Source organism: Rattus norvegicus, chromosome 8, assembly GCF_021556685.1.
Source record: "Rattus norvegicus strain SHRSP/BbbUtx chromosome 8, alternate assembly SHRSP_T2T, whole genome shotgun sequence".
Taxonomy (NCBI): domain Eukaryota; kingdom Metazoa; phylum Chordata; class Mammalia; order Rodentia; family Muridae; genus Rattus; species Rattus norvegicus.
Window position 1 is genome coordinate 11,207,633 of NC_141541.1, and position 16,695 is coordinate 11,224,327.

The following is a 16,695-nucleotide window of genomic DNA, read 5'->3' on the forward strand; positions in this document are numbered from 1 at the left end:
GCTCTTACAAAACATTGAAAACAGATGTGCAGCCTATGGGTCGCGCCTGGAGAGCCTTCCAAAGCCCCACCCCCACATGCTCCCTCCTGCAGCCTCCAAACCCTACATAGTGAAAAGAGCCACACTGTCCAGGATACGACTGCTAAGTTTAAAATGTAAATTTGACGTTAAGGGGGAAAAATACCGGGTAACTCTGTAAAAGTCTCTCTGGTTTCACTTTTTGTTTTGGGTCAAGAAAGAAAGAGCTGAAAAGAATGTTGTAAAAAACCATATGGATCTCGTTTTCAGGTTATTTTTATTGTCTCAAAGATCAGAACTGCAGCTACAGGTAGCAGCAAATGCCTTTAATTCCAGCACTCAGAGCTGAGTCGGAAGAATCTCTGTGAGTTCCAGACCAGACTGGGCTACATAGTGAGACTTTGTTTTTTTAAAGACGCGAGAACTACACCAATTCTCGTATTTGAAAGGTCTCATCGAGGGCTGGAGAGACAGCAAAGCAGTCAAGAGTACTGTGCTCTTGTAGAGGACCAGGGTTCTGTTCCCAGCATCCACAAAATGGCTCACAGACACCTCCAGTTTCAGGAGATCGATCCATCACCATCTCCTGGCCTCCTCAGGCACTGCACCTGCATGTACACAGGCATGAGGCAAAATACCCACACTCATAGTAAATGCCTAAATATAAATACTTGTAAAAAAAAATAGTTTAAAAGCCTGGATTTTTTTTCCCATGACCTGTTTAAGTGATTTTTTTATCCTTGTATTTTTGTTTTGTTTTTCCTTGTTGTACTTTGTTTTATAAACAGGATGAATCCACAAAAACAAAATTTCTTCTTTTAGCTTTCTTCTTTCAAGGGAAGGTGCTAAGCTATATCAATGCTCTCATAAAAACTTGACTCTAGCCAGGCAGTGGTGACGTGTGCCTTTAATCCCAGCACTCGGGACAGTGGTAGGTGGATATCTGTGAGTTCAAGGCTAGCCTGATCTACAGAGTGAGTGACTTGATCTCAGTACCATCACTTGAGAGGCAGAGGCAGAGGCAGATGGATCTCTGGGAGGTTGAGGCCAGCCTAGTCTACATAGCAAGCTCTGGGTCAGCCAGAGGTACATAATGAGTCTCAAAATTAAATAAATAGATAAATACAACTGGATCAGTTTTTAACAAACTCATCATGAAGATCCAACTGAGTGAAGATGCATTGTTTAATATCAGCCAATTCTGTAATGATGAAACTTGCCAGTAATACATTGCAGCTTACTGTAATTTATCTTGATGATATTATAATGAAATAAGATTTATCTGGCATCAAAGCACACAATTTTAAAATTTTATATTATATTTTTATTATGTATGTATGTGGATGTGTGCACATATCACAGCATATACATGTAGAACTCAGAGGATAGCTTGTGGGGGGTTTGTATTAAGAATTGGTTCTAATGCTTTGTCTTAATTCAGTCCCCAAATCCGGTGTCTGCGTGTCCAAACACTAAATGTCCCTGCCCCCAGGAAGGAAAGTGGCTGCCAGAAGGGTCACTCATAAGTATAGTAGGCAGCAAAGATAGGGGGCTGCCCAGAGGAGCCAAGGCAACAAAGATAAAATAAGATTTTAGAGTTGAGGGATTCCAGAGCATTTTGTTACCTTGGAGAGCTGTGTGGGGTGCCACAATGTGGACAGCCTGAGGTCTCTCCAGTGCAATCCACTGAAGGATCTAAAAAATTGTACAGAATTTTAAGGTGAGATAGTTCTGAAGTGATTCCAATTTTTGAAGAGATGTTTGCAAGCATATTCACACAAGATGACAATACCAGGAATACTTGAAACGCCCTCCTGAATCACCTCCAATTGTTGAGGAATGGAATAGCAGAGCTGGTGGTAACCAAAGAAATAGAGGCAACCGGCTGCAAGATAACAGACAGTTTAGAGGTGGAGAAAACAGATGAAGATGGCCAAGTGACAATCGGTCAAATCAGTGGCATGGACAGTCATGGGGTAACAACAACCACCCACAGCAAAGACCAGAGCCCTACTGTCAACAACAGTGCACACAGTATGGCCACAAACAGTGGCTTCCATATGGTTACTACCGTCAGATGTCACCAGCTTTTAACAAAGACCTTTTATTTTGACCACGTGTTAAATGCGTGTGTGTCTTCTTTTTTTTTAAATTAATTTTTTTTAATTTATACGAGTACATTGTAGCTGTCTTCAGACACGCCAGAAGAGGGCACCAGATCTCATTACAGATGGTTGTGAGCCACCATGTGGTTGCTGGGAATTGAACTCAGGACCTCTGGAAGAGCAGCCAGTGCTCTTAACCTCAGAGCCATCCCTCCAGCCCAGCGTGTGTGTCTTCTGTTGGTCATAGCTTTCCATTCTATTTTAAAGAATGGGTTATTAACTGTTTAGAACTTGAGACTTAAAAAATCTTACTAGAAATGTGATAATTGATGGGAATAAACTTACCAAGTGTGGATTATATTATTTGACTTTGTCTTACATACTGTTTTGTTTTATGATTTAATAGTGTTTTGAGTTTGATCTGTTTTCTTTATTTGGACTGTAAGAATTCTGTCTGTATCACAGAAATAAATTTTTTAATTAAAAAATATATAGATTTTAAAAGATATTAACTCAGGAATACCAGAGGGAGGTGTTTGTTAGCCTTGGGAAGGATTAGAAATGCCCAACCACTGAGTTAGTCAGGGCATTCTCGAGCGTGTTTGTGTGTGTGTGTGTGTGTGTGTGTGTGTGTGTGTGTGTGTGTGTGAGAGAGAGAGAGAGAGAGAGAGACAGACAGACAGACAGACAGAGACAGAGGAGACAGAGACACAGAGAGACAGAGAGACAGAGACAGAGAGACAAAGAGACAGAGAGAGAGAGAGAGTGTGTGTGTCCTTCATTCCAGAATCCAGAGGGCACTGATGGGTGGCTGGAAGAGTGACCTGCCAGGAGTCAAAGCAGTTTAACTAATTCACTGTTACAGGGTTGGTTCTTTCCTTCTACCATGCTGGTGCCAGGGAATTGAACTCAGATCCTCAGGTTTGACAGCTAGTGCCTTACCCCTGAGCCACCTCCCTGATCTTTAAGTATACAGCTCCATGGATGTATGTATGTATGTATGTATGTATGTATGTATGTATGTATGTATTTCAGATAAGGTTTTATGTAGCCCAGACTAGCTTTATCCCTCTGATCCTTCTATCTGCACCTCTTGAGTTCTGGAACTATATGCACACCACCATGCCTGCTTTCTGTGCAGTGGAGATGAGACCCCAGGATCTCTGCATGCTAGGCAAGTACTCTACCCACTTAGCTACACCGTCATCCCAGATAACGGATTGCTTTGTTTTTTGAGAGAGTTTCACTCTGTAGCCTGGGTTGGCCTGGAACTTACAATGTAGCTAAGGTTGGCCTTAAATGTATGGCGATGTTCCTGCCTCAGCCTCCCAAGTGTTGGAATTATAGGCCTGAGCCACCATACCTGGCCAGCTTTGTGGATCTTGACAAATGAGTGCGTTCAGATAACCAACAGCCAGATTAAGAACAAGACATTTCTATAAACCCAGAATCCCTTGGTCGGTACCACACGGCCATCAGTCTTCCCGCCGTGTGCTTCTCCGTTCAGTATCAATAGACGGTCAGCCTTCTATAAGTCACAGATTTTGTTTGTTTTTTTGGTTGGTTGGTTTTGTTTTGTTTTAATTAACTTGAGAAAATCTTGCTTTTTCTAAGCCAGCACTCTGTAAGGACTAAGCCATGTTCAGCTCAAGCGCCAAGATTGTGAAGCCCAGTGGCAAGAAGCCGGACGAGTTTGAGTCTGGCGTCTCTCAGGCGCTGCTCGAGCTGGAGATGAACTCGTATCTGAAGACACAGCTGCTGGAACTCAACGTCACTGAGGCCAAGGAAATCGAAGTCGATGCTGATCTCAAAGCTTTCATCAGTTCCTCAGCTGAAATCTTACCAGAAAATCCAAGTCCGGCTAGTTCATGAACTGGAGAAAAAGTTCAGTGGGAAGTGTGTAGTCTTCATTGCTCAGAGGAGGATTCTGCCTGAGCCAACCCAGAAAAGCCATAGGGAAAATAAGTAAAAATGCCCTAGAAGCTGCACCCCGAAAGCAGTGCCTGACGCCATCCTTGAGGACTTGGCGAAGTTGTGAGTAAGAGAATCCATGTGAAACTGGAGGGCAGCCAGCTCATAAAAGTTCATTTAGACAAAACACAGTAGCACATGGATCACAAGGTCGAAACTTTTTCTGGTGTGTACAAGAAGCTCACAAGCAAGGATTTTAATTTTGAACTCCCAGAGTTTTAGTTGTAACGAAAATGACTGAATAAAGTGTCATTCATAGAGAAAAAAGAAAGAAAAGGAAGGAAGAAAGAAAGAAGATCTCTGAGTTCAAGAAGGGAATTGAATCCCAGGAGAAAAGGAGGAGGGTCACAAAGGAACCCATAGGAAGGGTTAGGCAGCTGAGAGAACTGTGTAGCCCTAAGGGACAAGAGCAACAAGCAGGACCTCCACCTGCAAGATTAGAGGATTCCAAGAGGGCATAGAGAAACTGTAGGACTTAGCAGGCAGCTCCTGGGGGAAGCAAGATAATTTGCAATATACTGGCAGGGGTAGGGGTTGGGGGTGGGGAAAGTGGGAAGGTAGGGGGTGGGGGGAGTGAGGAGAGATAGAGCAGACAGGCAGATAGTTCCAAGAGAAATGGGACAAGAAAAGAGCTCCAGACCCAAGAGCATGTAAGCAGCTCCTAGGGAGAGACGAGCAAGGTCTAGGAAGGAGCCGAGAGGAGCTGTGAGGGAATAGAGGAGACAAGACTTTTAACATCATTAATTTTCTCTCCACTGTGCGCAGAAGCAAAGAGTAAGCCAGAATAGGTATCAATAGACACATGGACAAACCATAATTTCCCAAAGGAAGGAATATGGGTGACATCCATTTGCCCAATATCATTAGGCTGTAACCCTCTTGGGTTAACTCCCAATTGGGAGAGGAAATAAATGGGGCACACTGGGGACATTGACTATTTGGGCTGCTTGTCTTTATAACTAAAGACAACTTACTCCATTGTGAAACCTCAAAGAATTAACATTAAGATGAAATTTTCTATGCATCTGTAAAGCTTTATCATAGGCAGTATTACTCATTAACACATAACAACATGGAGACCATGTATAAGAATCAGTCAACTCATTGCTTATGCTAAGGGGTCGGGTAACATGGAATATCCTCTTACATGGCCCACAGAAATAGGTTCCCAATGCTGCCATAGCAAAGCCTGTACTTGTAAAACAGACACAAATGGATGAGACAGGAGCAACCAAGGCAGCAGTCTCAAGGAGCAAAACAGTCTGAGACACATGCACACTATCTGGATATGTTACAAGGTTCACTGGGAAAAATAACCACAGCTAGTTGTAAAGCTTTCAATTCTGCTAGCTATGAGGAACAATTAGGAATTTTTATAGCCTCTACCTTCCCTTCAGACACTACCGCAGCACATCCCTGGAGGAATCATCAGTAAATACTAAACAAGCCTTTTGCTAAGGGGAATTAACAATAATTCGTGGAAAAATTACTGGATGTATTTTTAAAAAACTGACAAATCTTACTATCAGGATAATGGTTATCAAACTGACTAATAATAGTCCACATTAAAATAGCCCAATCTGGGGCTGGAGAGATGGCTCAGCGGTTAAGAGCAGTGACTGCTCTTCCAGAGGTCCTGAGTTCAAATCCCAGCAACCACGTGGTGGCTCACAACCATCTGTAATGGGATCTGGTGTGTCTGAAGAAAGCTACAGTGTACTCGTATACATAAAATAAATAAATCTTTAAAAAAATTAAAATAGCCCAATCTGTAAATCCCTGGGCCAAACATTGTAGCTGTTCCTCGGTATAGGGAATGATAATAAGATCTGGTTCCTTGCCAAAGGTCTGTAAGCTAATTTTTTGAGCTTGAACAGTAATTGGGCAATGGCCTGAGGATAAGCCATCACTGTTTTTGCAGGTGAAGCTTGTAAGTAAACCCACATTAAAGGGCCATCCTGTCAAAAAAGCCCAGTAAATACAAAAATAAAAAATGAGAGAGACTTAGAATAATCAATATAATTGAGGTGAGCCTCTTCCAAAGACTGTTGTGCTAAATTTAAGCATTCATGTGCTTCTGGAGTTAATTGTCTGGTGAATTTTGAGAGGAATCACCTTTTCAAACATCAAATAATAGCTTCAACTGTCCTATGGTTAATTTTAATGTTGGTCGAAGCCAATTTATATCACCTAATAATTTTTTAAAGTCATTTAAGGTCTTTAGTGTATCTAATCTAATTTTAAGTTTTTGTGGGCAAATTCCTTTTTGTAATAATGCATGACCTAGATATTGATACAGGAAAAATTTTTTTAACCTTTTCAGGGGCAAGCATTAACCCTGCAGTGCCCAAATCTTCTTGTAAATCAGCATATGCTGTCAGCAATTCTTTTTCATCATTTGACCTGCCATCAAAATGTCATCCATGGAATGGACAATATAAATCTGCGGCTACTTCCACCTCAAAGGCTTTAGGGCAGAGGCTACTTGTACCCGACACATAGTAGGACTATTGGCCATCTCCTGAGGTAGCACAACCCAATGATAGTGAGGAGAAGGCTCCTGAAAATTTATGGAAAGAATGCTAAAAGCAAATCTCTCACAATCTTTTTTTTTTCTTTTTTCTTTTTTTTTTTTTTTCGGAGCTGGGGACCGAACCCAGGGCCTTGTGCTTGCTAGGCAAGCGCTCTACCACTGAGCTAAATCCCCAACCCCTCTCACAATCTTTAGGATCTAGTGGAATAGTAATCCTCTAAATCAATAACTATCATATGCCAATTTTTAGGTATAGCTACAGGAGAAGGGAGACCAGGCTGAGTAGTTCCCATAGGTATCATAATTTTATTAATTTCCCTTAAATCTTGTAATAATCTTCACTTCCCAGACTTTTTCTTAATCACAAAAATGGGTGTATTCCAAGGGGAAGTGTGGAAGGAACAATATGACTAGCTCGTAATTGTTCCTGTGCTAATTGATGAGCTGCCTCCAATTTTTCCTTGGACAGGGGCCACTGTCGAATCCACACCTGGTCATTTGATGTCCAGGTGATGGGCAAAGGTTTAATGTAAGGAGGCTTATTGACAGTGATCCTTAGGATAAATTTCCCAAGCCTGTTTTAGCACTAACTATTCTTAGCTCTTTGCTTACACTATAAGGTTTGCCTTGTAAATTTTTGCCCAATCCTCCCCCTGGTACTTGTTTCCTCATCACGTTTCGTACAGGCTGAGCAGTCAGCACAGCCCCCATATCATTGAGCACATCTCGTCCCTACGAGTTGGTAGGTATTTGTTCTAAGACAAAAGGCTGAAACCATCCCTCGTGTCCTTCCTCGTCTCTCTAAGAATCTTGCTGCTTTTTTGAGGAGCAGTAGCTGTTCCCACTCCTTGTAAGGTGAAGTGAAATATCTCTAAGGGCCAGGCCTTCGGCCAGAAGGCTTTAGCTATCACAGTGGTATCAGTTCTGGTATCTAGGAGTCCATGCAGAGGTTTTCCTTCAACCCATAGAGTGAGTGTGGGACATTTCTCTAAAGAGGGCACCCAAAATGCTCCAGGCCCAGTGGCCCTGAAACCTTGATTTCTATGGGTGGATTTAAACACGGGATTGTTACTTTAAACCTGGGGCAAAAAAATCAATTGAGCTGGGCTGGAGATGGCTCATCAGTTAAGAGCACTGACTGTTCTTCCAGAGGTCCTAAGTTCATATTCACAGCAACCACATGGTGGCTCACAACCATCTGTAATGGGATCCGATGCCCTCTTCTGGTGTGTCTGAAGACAGCTACAGTGTACTTATTATAATAAATAAATAAATATTTTTTTAAAAAAATAATCAATTGAGCTATCCTGTGCTCTTGAGGAATAACTACAACTCCTCTTTCTATAGAGACCATAATTTTAATTTCTCCTGTGAAATCAAAGTCAATTACTCCAGGGAGAATTCTTATTCCTTTCATCAAGGCACTGCTGCTGCCTAGTAAAAGGCCTATACTCCCAGAGGGCAGGGGCCCATGTATCCCAGTGCCAAGTGCCTGGGGGCCCATTTGAGGTGTTAATACTGCTCTGGTGGAAGAGCAGAGGTACAGTCCTGTGTTTCCTGCGTTACCTCTGACAAGGTCTTTGACATGAAGGGATTGGTTTGAGGGACAAATTGTGTTGGGATAGATTCTCCCATTTCCCAGAAAGTTTAAAGGCTGTCCCTCCGACATCTTACTTAGATCTGCACTCATTTCCCCAGTGATAGACTTTATGGCACCAAGGGCATAATCCAGGGCCTCCTATCTTTTTGTTCTGAGGGCACTCTCTTTTAAAATGTCCAGGTTGTCCACACCCAAAACATGTCCTGGTCCCTCCATTTCCCTTCTGCATGGCCTCCGCTAAGACTTGTCCCATCACACAATTCCATCTATTTCTTTGCACAATTTAACATAATCATTTAAACTTTTATTCTTATGAGGTCTAATAGCTTCCTTGCACCATTTATTAGAATTCTCATATTGCACAATTTAACATAATCATTTAAACTTTTATTCTTATGAGGTCTAATAGCTTCCTTGCACCATTTATTAGAATTCTCATATGCCAATTGTTTTACTATGGGCATAGTGGTATCAACATCTCCAAGCAACTTCCCAGCCAACTGTAATAATCTATCCACAAATTCCTGAAAAGGCTCTGAGGGTTCGTGTGTCATCTTGGATAATTGTTCTCCAGCTGTCTTACTAGGCAGGGCCTTCTAAGCTCTAACTGCCGCTGGAGAAATTTGAGCCTAAACGGCAGGAACACATTGAATCTGGGCTGGAAGGGCCCCATATTGTCCTGCTCCTGACAGCATTTCTAGATTTTTTTGGGGGGAAACCTGCTTGTGCATTAAGTCTAGCTAGTTTCACACATTGTTCTTGATATTCTCCCCTCCATAATAGATAATCCCCCCACACACACACTCAACACTGCCATACATAATTGTTGCCAATCTTCAGGAGTCAGATTGGACGTAACATAAGATTCAAAAGTAGCAGAAGTAAAGGGAACAAGGGGACCATAAGCAGAGACTGCTTCTTTCAGGTTTTTCAACTCCTTAAAACTCAGAGGAACATGCTGTCTGATAGACTGACTTGCATTGTTGGGGTCTGGGACCTCAACAACAGGATATGCCACTCCCTGTCCAGGGGGAGACTCAGGAAAAACTACCCCTCTCCTTGGAGCCTTGTCTCCATAATACCACTCCAAGGAAGGATAGGGTTCATAGGCGGGAGGAGCAGTAGCTCCCTCTTCTTTAAAGAAAGGATTTTTCACTAGGAGGATGAGATTCTGATTTTTTTTAGCAACCCTGCACTTATTAATCTTCCTTTTAAGCACCTCTATTACTTCTTCTGATGTCTCTTCATTCTCCTCTGAGCTTGAATCCTGATCTGAATCAGAGGTTTGTAAAGACTTACGAGAGGCATCATCCTGTGCCGCTCCAAATGTTCTTTCTATTTCTGACATTGGTCCCTTTATATTAGTGTTAGTACTAAAGAGAGCATCCTTGACCAATCTCCACAGGGAGAACATGGAGACAGGAATGCTCTCAGGGCCATCTCTCTGTAGTTTTCTTTGCAAATCTGTCTTAACCTGTTCCCAATCAGGAATATTAAGTCCTCCTGAATGAACAAAGCAGGGACTAGTCTTTTCTAAAGTTTTAATAAATTCTTTAGCTATTTTTACCTTTACCCCTATTCCCTGCTGTTTGAGTAAGCAACTATCTGATCTGTTAGCTATAAAGTAGAACTCAAGGTTTCCATGGTGCAAAATTTTTTTCGCTGTGTATTCACCCAATACCTCCCTCTTTCTTTGCCGGCCAGCTTCCTGGGACGACCTCGTCAGGGGCTTCCTCTCTACAGGTTCTCGGTGGGACCTCCACTTGACAATGCCTGCACCATCCCTATACTGAGAACTGGGCATAGGCCTTCGAGGTTTAAGAAAAAAACACACAGACTCAGGTCCCTCATGTTGAGAAAATGAATGCTGAAGCTTTTACTAGGTTCACAGGATATATATAGCCCAACCAACCAGTGTAAGCACCAAGGAGAAATGAGTTTACATTCTCAGCAGGGAAACAGAAACTGAAACTGAAGTTGAACTCAAAGATCTAACTGTTCAGGTGTTGCCTACCCCCTACGGCCAGCCGGGAAGTTCCTTCAAGAGAACAAAGGCTTTCATATGCATCAGCAAAGCTCAGCAGGGGGCAAACACTGTCAGGGCCTCGGAAGGTCCCACAGAGTCCTAGACTCTATGGGAAGAGAAAAGGAGGCAGCCAGCTAAGTACTACCATCCTTTCTCTCTTTCCTGAATGTGAACACCATGCCATTCCATCTATGATAGATTATATTCCATCAAACCATGACCAAGATTAACCCTCTCTCCCTCACGTTGCTTCTTAGGTACTTAGTCACAGCAATGAAAAGAGTAACTAAATAACGCACTGTCCTTTTTATTACAACACAGCATTCCCCTTCCTTGTATACCACAGACAATTTATGCATTCTCCTGCATAGGCAATTTGAGTCTCCCTTAGTTCAATTGATAAGAAATGAGAGATACTGGGCTGGAGCGATGGCTCAGTGGTTAAGAGCACCCGACTGCTCTTCCAGAGGACCTGAGTTTAATTCTCAGCAACCACATGGTGGCTCACAACCATCTGAAATGGGATCTGGTGCCCTCTTCTGATGTGTCTGAAGACAGCCACAGTGTACTCACATACATACATATAATAAATAAATAAAATCTTTTTAAAAAAATCTTAAAAGAAAGAAATGAGAGATTCCCTGCCCCCCCCCCAAAAAAAAACCTTGGGAATGGAAAAGTTTGGGTTTCCCAAGGAAGGAGATTGGGCTAGTGACAATGGGTTGTCATTATTGATGGCTCTGACAACTGGAGGATAAGATCAGAGCTGAGTCATTTCCTGAAATTTTCTCAAGGCATCAACAAACGTAGTAAAACTAACACAGCAGTCAATCAGAAACCAACCCATGTAACTTCCTCAATGAAGTTTTAGATTACCTAACCTTTGCTAAAATTCCCGTAGTTTCCTATCAAAGACTTGATCCTGTTTGTCTGGGTTCACCATTTTTTTTAAGTGGCTGACCCTGCCTGCAGGATTCTTGCTTTTGTTAAATAAAAACACTCTTGCCTGCATATGTGAGTAGTGGTCTCCGAGCAGTGCTCTTGTACCTAACAGAAAATAGGATGCTATCTCAAAAGAAAAAGAAGCAAGACAACTGCCCAGTGACTTCGTTTATACTCTTTTAAATTCCCACCTGCAAGTTACTAGAAGGATTTCTGTGGCTACATGAACTTCCCAAACCTACCATCCTTGGCACTTCCAGTTTCAGCACAGCAGATAAAGAGGGGCTGCCTCCTGCTTTGGTCTTAGTCTCTGGTGTTAGTGATGTTAAGAACATAGCCGTGTGTCCTCTGGTGATTTAGGTTTCTTCTGTGACTGTTTACATTTCAAAGCTACCCTTTGGGGCTGGAGAGATGGCTCAGCGGTTAAGAGCACTGACTGTTCTTCCAGAGGTCCTGAGTTCAATTCCCAGCAACCACATGGTGGCTCACAACCATCTGTAATGGGATCAGATGCCCTCTTCTGGTGTGTCTGCAGACAGCAACAGTGTTCTCATACATAAAATAAATAAAATTTTTTAAAAAAGCTACCCTTTGGTGTTGGTTTGTTTGTTTGCTTGGTTTTTGTACTTTTTGAGAGTCTTATGTAATACAGCTGGCCTTGTACCCCCAATCCAGCTGGCCATGAACCCCCAATTCCCACAAGTGGCACTATGTCCAGTTATTCCTTTTCAGTATGTGCTCCTTGTGTTTCTTTTTCTTTCTTTACCACACTAGTTAGAGCCTCAAGAATAACAAATGGATGAGGTCCGAGTTACATCTTTGATAAACTCTAACTTGGGGGACAGTTGTGCTAACTACAGTTTCTCTTAGATATTCAAATTGAAGGTGAGGTTTGGGGGAGGGTTGAGACATGATCTCATATCTCATATATCTTAGGGTGGTCTTGAAAGAGCGTACCCCTAAACGGGGAGCCGCGACTCTCGCTCCGATCGCGGGGTGGGGTGCCCCCAGGAATCACGAGTAGCCAGTCTTGATGTAACAGCAGGAGGTAGCTTTATTAACGAGATTCCGGGTCTTAGCGGGATCCCGGGTCGACACGTATCTCACACAGGAGACAGAGGAATCGACCCCGAGCTTCCAAACTCGGGGGTTTATATAGGGGCATTCTCGAGGTTACACATGATTGGTCAATTCAAATGGTGCACAGTTACTTTCAGCTCGAAATTACATCAGCAAGGTGTACGTGCTCTCTAGCAGCTCGGCAGGCAGGTAGGGTGGCTCATCTCACTCAGGGGGGTGAAGGAAGGGGAGGGGGTGGCTACAGATGGTCAATGTCCTTGGGGCTGATAGCTGGTTTGGCAAGTCCTATCTCTGGCTCTCCCTCAGGCACGTCCAGCCCTGCACATCCGGACTCTGGCAATGAGTAACCTTTTTAAAACTCTAGTTCTACAGTCTCAGACTGGCTAAGTAACAGAGGGTGGCCTTTAATTTCTGATCCTCCTGCCTCCACTTCCCCGAATGCTGGGATTACAGAGGTGTATCACCATGCTCAATGTATGCAGTGTGGGGATTGAGCCCAGGACTTGTGAGTCCTACTACATGCTGTACTGTCAATGAAGGACTCTAGGGGCTTTGGCCAGCCTTACACTCACCGCCTCGTGTCAAGACTAGACCAAGTACCAGCTTCCTGCCTCAGGTCAAGGCTAGGCCAAGTTGCATTCTCCACCCACAGTTCCCAGGAGGAGCAGGAACATTCTTGAAAAACTGCAGAATGTACTGACTGATAGTCATCTGACCCTCTGGTCCCAGATAGAGTACAAATGCATGTCATGTGCTTGCTAGCCAATAAATTCAAAGGTCAATATGCTTAGCCATTAAATTTAAACTGTAGCCTTGCTGATGTAACCTGTACCCATAAAAAGTATAAAAACTGCTTGTTATAGCTATTTGGGGTCACCTTCTAATCACCCGCCATGAGGGGCTGATCGAGGGTTGACCCTGATGTGCCAGAAAAAATAAACCTCTTGCATTTGCATCAAACTCCGTTCTTGTGTCTCACTTGAGGAGTCTCCTGGTAGTTAAGAGTCACTTTGAGCCTTACAGTTGCATGTTGGACCTGTCAACATCTTGTCATGAGATAGGCAGAGACTCATAGGCCTTGCCCTTTCCTGAGGATCAGGGCAGTTCATGATTGCTAGGGAGAAGGAGACAGGAGAGACAGTTTCTTTAGCAGGGAGCCACTGCAGGTGCCATGCTCCTGTAAGCAACCCCTCACTTGTGCTCCTGTAGCACCCTAATGAAACTCACGTGGTCTCTCACACGCTTGTGACCAGTCATAGTTAAGGAGAGGACAAGAGAGGGTAATGAAGAGTGCTCAAAATGATCAAGTTACATTAAACATATACACATGTATGACAACAAAATAAATACGATGGAATAGAAGTAAAAATGTTAATGAACTGGTTTTGTGTGGACATCAGAGGACAACTTTCAGGGGTCTTTTCTCTCCCTGAACTCTGTTGGCCACACTGTGAGCCTGATAATAAAGGGTTTAAGACCAGCTTTCTTACAAAGGAAGAACGTTTCTTCTCTAGAGGCCAGAAATGAAATGTCGGCGCCTGCACCAACAACGGTACCGAGAATCGGGTGAAAGCCTGTGGGATTAAAGAAACACACACACACACACACACACACACACACACACACACACACACACACAGGTTATCGTGTCAAGCCAGGAGAGGAAGAGAGGGAGAGAGAGAGAGAGAGAGAGAGAGAGAGAGAGAGAGGAAGAGCGGAAGAGAGTCAGAGAGAGAGAGGAAGGAGGAAGAGTCTCCTGTAGCTTTATTTACCACTTATATACCCAAGTTCTACAGGTAGAAAATATCTGGGAAGCACAGTGGGAAACCCTGGCTCGTGACTACCTGGCTGGTGACTTCGGTGACAAAAGACCGACTATGAGACCTGAATTAATTAAGGAGAAATCCGAGAAGACCAGCCTAAATCTCAAGGATAAAGGCTGAGGAAGCAAAAGGCAGAAGTAAATTGACCACCACCCAGGTGTGGTCCAGGTGTGTCAGTTCCACATGCATCAGCCGGGCTCAGCAGAGGTCATGCAGTGGAGACGCCGGGTGTTTACTACTTGGTCTTTTCTTCCTGTGCTGTAAATACATGGGAGAGGCCTCTGTCCAACAATCCCATGACTTTATGGCAGTAATCTTAACTGTGGCCACACAGTTACAAAGTGGCCAGGCCCAAATACGGCTCCCTACAATGAAAGCTGACCGAGAGAGACTACAGTCCCTCTGCAGCACCTCCCAGTGCTGAATCAGAGGCCTCTGGGCTCTGCTGGCCACCATGAACCCTCTCTATCTGATAACATGTATAAGCACAGCCTATATCCCTGATGCTTTCTTCCTTGGCGTGTGCTACTCAGTATATGTAATATGTAGTCTAGTCTGGTGTGGTCTGGTGTGGTCTGCTGTGGTCTGGTGTGCCCTGGGTAGGGCGTAACTTTTGTCCCTCTTGTCTTCACACTTATTAGAAGACAGATAAGGTGTGTGTGTGTGTGGATAAGGTGTGTGTGTGTGTGTGTGTGTGTGTGTGTGTGTGTGTGTGGATAAGGTGTGTGTGTGTGTGTTGGGGGGTAATACAGAACCCAGACATAGTCTTTGTTAGATGAATGTACAAATATAATTTTTTTCTTTTTTTTTAAACAGATTTATTTATTTATTCTATATAAGTACACTGTAGCTGTCTTCAGACACACCAGAAGAGGGTGTAGGATCCCATTACAGATGGTTGTGAGCCACCATGTGGTTGCTGGGAATTGAACTCAGGACCTCTGGAAGAGCAGTCAGTGCTCTTAACCACTGAGCCATCTCTCCAGCCCATAATTTTTTTCTTAAGGAATAATTTTATTTCAAAAATTAAGGCACAGTCAGGTAGGGCCTGCCCATATAAGCACTCAAGAAGTGGAAGCAGAAGAATAAGAAATTCAAGGCCAGACTCTGTTACTTACTGACTTCAGCTTGAGCCCAGGGAGAGCTTATCTAGGAAAAACAAAGTCCTCTAACAATTGACCAGTGTTTGCCTGGCAAACATTCAAGGCCCAGGGTTTTGTCCCCAGCACCCAACCAGGGAAAATGTCAAACTGGCTAAGTATATAATCTTCTTACAAAAAACCCAAATACCAGGCCCAGGCAGTTTTACAAATTATCCCTAAGAAATATTCAATGAGGTTTAGTAAAAATGATCCGAGAATTCACACAGAACCAAAAAAAGACCAGGAACAGCCAAAGCAATGACAGTAAAACCCAGCTGGAGATGTCACAATGTCTGCCCTCGAAGCAAGTCTGTACTGAGGGAAAAACGAAAACAGTGGAGGGCCAAGAGTAAAACAGCAGAACTATGGCCACTTAATTTGTGATAAAGAAGGCAAAAACTGGGGCTGGAGAGATGGCTCAGCGGTTAAGAGCACCCGACTGCTCTTCCAGAGGTCATGAGTTCAATTCCCAGCAACCACATGGTGGCTCACAACCATCTGTAAAGAGATCCGATGCCCTCTTCTGGTGTGTGTGAAGACAGCTACAGTGTACTTATATAAAATAAATGAATAAATCTTTAAAAAAAAAAAAAGAAGGCAAAAACTGGGAAAAGCTATCTTTTCAACAAATGGTAAGACTGCCTTCCTACCTGGGAAGAATACAATTAGATTCTCATCTCTTGCCTTGTACAGAAGATAAATCAGTTCAAAATGGATTGAAGACATTAATTTAAAACTGGAAACACCCAGCACATGGGAGTCAGAGGGTTTGAGGCCAGCCTGGCTTATGGCGAGACTTACAGGACAGGCAAGGCTACACAGAGAAACCCTGTCTTGAAAAACCAAACCAAATTCAAACCAGAAACACTAAAACTTAAAGAAAAGAATATAGGGAATACCCTCTGAGAGATGAAGGTAGGCAAGAGCTTTCTGAACGGAACACCCATGGAACTGACAGCTGGTATTGAAAGATGACACTGCATGAAATGACCTTTTCTGTTCAATGAAAGCAGCTACCAGCAGAGTGGACAGATTGGGAGAAAACCTTAGCTCGTTACTCTTCAGACAGGGGGTTGGTACCCACGATTTACAAAGAATTACAGAAATTAGATACCGAGGAAATGACACTGCCAATCAACTAATGGTGCAAGTGAATCGAACAGTTTTCAAAAACAAGAAAAGCAACAAACAAATCGCCAATAACTATTTTCAAAAGTTCAGTTTCCCTAATCACCAGTGAAGTGCAAATTAAAATTCCTTTGCTCCACCAGTGACAAGAAGGCTGAAGGGAGTGTGGGGAAGGGGCCCTTACTCACTCTTGGTGGGGTGCACATCAACAGAGCTGATAAGAAAATCAGTTTCAGATTTATAAAAAGGTAAAACCAGAGCTACCATAACATTTAGCTGGCATACTCCCAGAGAACCCCATGCCCTACCGCAGAGCTGCTTGCACCC

The 16,695-nt window shown here is 43.3% G+C and overlaps 1 protein-coding gene and 2 pseudogenes across 1 annotated transcript in view; 2 read left to right on the forward strand and 1 right to left on the reverse strand.

Annotated features, from left to right (window-relative positions):
• Window positions 1-16,695, reverse strand: part of Birc3 (baculoviral IAP repeat-containing 3) — a 57,647-nt gene that overhangs the window by 27,739 nt on the left and 13,213 nt on the right. The window lies entirely within an intron of this gene.
• Window positions 77-2,132, forward strand: Ramac-ps1 (RNA guanine-7 methyltransferase activating subunit, pseudogene 1; annotated as a pseudogene).
• On the forward strand, window positions 3,662-4,370 carry Rps7-ps8 (ribosomal protein S7, pseudogene 8; annotated as a pseudogene).